This window comes from Gossypium raimondii, chromosome 11 (genome assembly GCF_025698545.1).
Source record: "Gossypium raimondii isolate GPD5lz chromosome 11, ASM2569854v1, whole genome shotgun sequence".
In the NCBI taxonomy this organism is placed as follows: Eukaryota; Viridiplantae; Streptophyta; class Magnoliopsida; order Malvales; family Malvaceae; genus Gossypium; species Gossypium raimondii.
The window spans coordinates 39,453,587-39,457,576 of NC_068575.1; the positions used below are offsets into that span (position 1 = coordinate 39,453,587).

The 3,990-nt window shown below is 37.0% G+C and overlaps 1 non-coding gene across 1 annotated transcript; it reads right to left on the bottom strand.

Moving 5' to 3' along the window:
• Nucleotides 1-1,048: 1,048 nt before the first annotated feature.
• On the bottom strand, nt 1,049-1,155 carry LOC128035044 (small nucleolar RNA R71). The gene has a single exon (XR_008191448.1). It is a non-coding gene; the product is annotated as a small nucleolar RNA R71 (small nucleolar RNA).
• Between the last annotated feature and the right edge of the window lie 2,835 nt (nt 1,156-3,990).

Consider the following 3,990-nt stretch of genomic DNA (forward strand, 5'->3'; position numbering starts at 1 on the left):
GTAATGTTTTTCCGAATGTTATTAAGCATGTTGATAATAAATTGAGTTTCATTAAAGTAATTGTCCTAGCTTATTTATGTTATAATTGTTGCAAATTGTGTTTAATTTTACTAAAATATATTTCATTCATATAGTTTGTATACTTAGGATAATTTGCATTAGGGATCATTGCATTTAGTTTAATATATTTTAATCACCACTTCTCAAATATATTGTGTTTTTATTTACCAAATTGTTAATATAATTTTACAAATTAAGTGACTTAGCACAAATACAATCCATGTGGAGACGATAACTCGATACTTACTTATTAGTTGATAACGATAGTATACACTTGCGCAAACCTAAGCATTACAAGTTTTTGGCGTCGTTGCCGGGGATTGTCAACTGTTGCCATAGTCATTTTTTTCGTGAAATTTTTTATTTTCAATTTGATTTATTTCTAACATTACTAACTTATTCTTTTTAATTTTTGTGATTTTCTTTTCAGGTGTTTATGAGCATAGATTGAATTATCGATTTACTCTCTGTAGACCCTGAAATTGAGAGAACTTTCAGACAAAGAAGACGTGAGCAAACAGCTCAAAGACAAGTCGAGATGGAAATTGGAAATCAGAATCAAGACCAAGGTAATGAAGCCGATTACGTATGAAATCCTATCCTCATTGCCGATGATATGGATCGATGCATCAGATAATATGCTGTGCCCCTTTTCAGTGAGATAAACCCAGGAATTAGAAGGCCAGATATTAAGGCAACCCAGTTTGAATGAAAACCAATGATGTTTCAAATGCTACAAACGGTGGGTCAATTTAGTGGTATACCCACGGAAGATCCACATCTCCAACTTTGATTGTTTATAGAGGTGAGTGATTCATTCAAGATAGTTGGTGTGACTGAAGACGCACTGAGGTTGAAGTTATTTCTGTACTCGTTGCGAGATCAAGCACGAGTATGACTCAATCCATTGCCACCAAGTTCCATATCTACATGGCAAGAATTAGCAGAGAGATTTTTGGTTAAGTATTTCCCACCTAGCTAAAACACTAAGTTAAGGAACGAGATCATAACCTTTCAACAATTGGATGACGAGTCTTTGTATGAGGCTTGGGAGCAATTCAAGGAGTTACTTCGTAAGTGTCCTCATCATGGGATTGCTCACTGTATCCAGTTGGAGACATTCTATAATGGTCACAATGCACATATAAGATTGATGGTAGATGCTTCCACGAATGGTGCAATTTTGTTTAAGCCTTACAATGAGGCTTATGAGATCATCGAGAGGATCGCGAGTAATAACTATCAATAGCCAACAAATCAAACAGCTTCAGGAAGACGCAATGCCGGAGTTCATGAAGTTGACTCCCTCACGTCGTTATCAGCTTAGGTATCGTCTATTTCCTCTATGTTAAAACAGTTAACCGCTAATAGTAATAATAATTTTGTAGCTCAACCCCCAAGTTCGATTGAAGTAGTTTCCTGTGTGTACTGTGGGGAAGATCATTCTTTTGAGAATTGTCCATCAAATCCCGAGTCAGTGTACTATGTGGGGAACCAATATCAAAATAGGAGTGGACAAGGACCCTAGTCCAACTTCTACAATCCTTTATGGCGTAATCATCCTAACTTTTCTTGGAGTAACCAAGGAAATGGACCGAACAATAACTTATTACAGCAAAGACCTAAGCAATCTCAAGGGTTTAATCCGCAAGCTCCACAACCACTTCAAGTTGAGGCATCAAACAGTTTGAAGAACTTGTTGAAAGCGTACATGGTAAAGATTGATGCTTTGATCCAAAGCCAAGCAGCAACACTGAAAAATTTGGAAAACCAAATGGGTCAGTTGGCTACGGAGCTTCGTAATAGACCGTAAGGAACCTTGCTGAGCAATATTGAGAATCCAAGGAATTCAGGTAAAGAACAGATCAAGGTAGTGATATTTCAAAGTGGTAAGACTCTGGAACCCCAATTGATTGATGTCAAAGATAAGCATGTTGAAAAGGAGGAAAGTCAACCAGATGTTGAAGTTCCTACACCAAAGGAATCAGAATCTGCAAAGTTTGACAAGGTAAACCCTGACTTAGTGAATTCAGATAGTTTAACATCTTCTTTGGATACAGATTTACCTACTCAGAAAAGTTGTCTGATTCAACCGAAAGTTCTATCACCTCCATATCCGCAAGGATTGTAGCAACACAAGCAGAAATAGAAGGTGCAATTCAAGAAGTTTTTGGATGTTCTGTAGCAGTTACACATCAATATTCCGTTGGTGGAGGCTTTAGAACAAATGCCAAATTATGTGAATTTTATGAAGGATATACTGTCCAAGAAGAAATGATTGAGTGAGTATAAGACTGTTGCCTTGACAAAAGAGTGCAATGCGTTCCTGCAGAACAAACTGCCACCAAAATTGAAAGACCTAGGAAGTTTTACTATACCCTGTAACATTGGTGAATCTTACTGTGGTAAAGCTTCGTGTGACTTAAGAGCAAGTATCAACTTGATGCCTAAGTCTATTTTTAAGATGTTAAGGGTAAGTGAAGTAAGACCTACAACTGTGACGCTTCAGCTAGCGGATTGATCGTTAGCATATCCCGAAGGAAAGATCGATGTTGTTTTGGTAAGAGTCGATGAATTTATTTTTCCTGCTGATTTCATTATTTTAGATTTTGAAGCAGATAAGGAAGTGCCAATTATCCTTGGGAGACCTTTCTTAGCCACGGGGAGGACGTTAATTGATGTGCAGAAAGACGAACTCACCATGCAAGTTCAAGATGACCAATTTTTAACATTCTTAAAGCGATTAAATTTCTCGACCCGGCAGTAGAGTGTTCAGTTATGGAAGAAATAGAAACCTTGGTTTCTATGGAAAACAATTTTTAGAAAGATCCATTGGAGAAAGCCTTAGATTTTGACCCTTTGGAGGATGAAGAAGGTGAAGAAAACATGGCTTTGATGGAAGCCAATCCGAAAAATTTTATTCAATCCACTTGGTTTGAACCTTTAGAGTTAGAAGTCAGAGAATTTATGCAACCCAAGCTGTCAATCGAAGAACCACCTACACTCGAACTAAAGGTACTTCCTTCCCATTTGAAATATGTTTATTTAGGTGACTGTTCTACTTTGCCTGTGATTATTTCAATAGAACTAACGAAAGATCAAGAGGAACAACTGATTACTATTTTAAAGAAATTTAAGAAAGTAATTGGTTGGACCATAGCTGACATTCGAGGCATAAGCCCTTCTTTTTGCATGCATAAAATCATTTTAGAAGAAGGTGAAAGAGCTCGAATTGATAGGCAAAGGAGGCTCAATCCTATTATGAAGGAAGTTGTGAGGAAAGAAGGGATCAAATGGTTAAATGTAGGAATCATCTATCCTATTTTAGATGGTTCGTGGGTAAGTCCGGTGCAGTGTGTGCCGAAGAAAGGTGGAATCACGATTGTTGAAAATGAGCGTAACGAATTGATTCTAATGAGAACTGTTACCGGTAGGAGAATCTGTATTGATCACAGAAATTTGAACAAAGCCACTCGAAATGACCATTTTCTGTTACCTTTTATGGATCAGATGTTAGATCAACTGGCAGGTAATGAATTCTATTGTTTTTAGATGGCTATTCGAGATATAACCAAATAGTTGTAGCCTCGGAGGACCAACATAAAATAAACTTTACTTGTCTGCACGGTACATTTGCGTTTACGCATATACCTTTTGGTTTATGCAATGCACCTATAACTTTTCAACGATGCATGATAGCAATATTTACTAATACGGTCGAAAATTTTGTTGAGGTTTTCATGGATGATTTTTCTGTTTTTGGTAACACTTATGATATCTGTTTGAGTAATTTGGCTAAGGTACTGAAGAGATGCGAAGAGACGAATCTTGTCCTTAACTGGGAGAAATGCCATTTTATGGTTAAAGAAGGGATTGTCTTAGGCCAGAGAATTTCAAAGAAAAGAATTGAAGTCGACAAAGAAAAGGTGG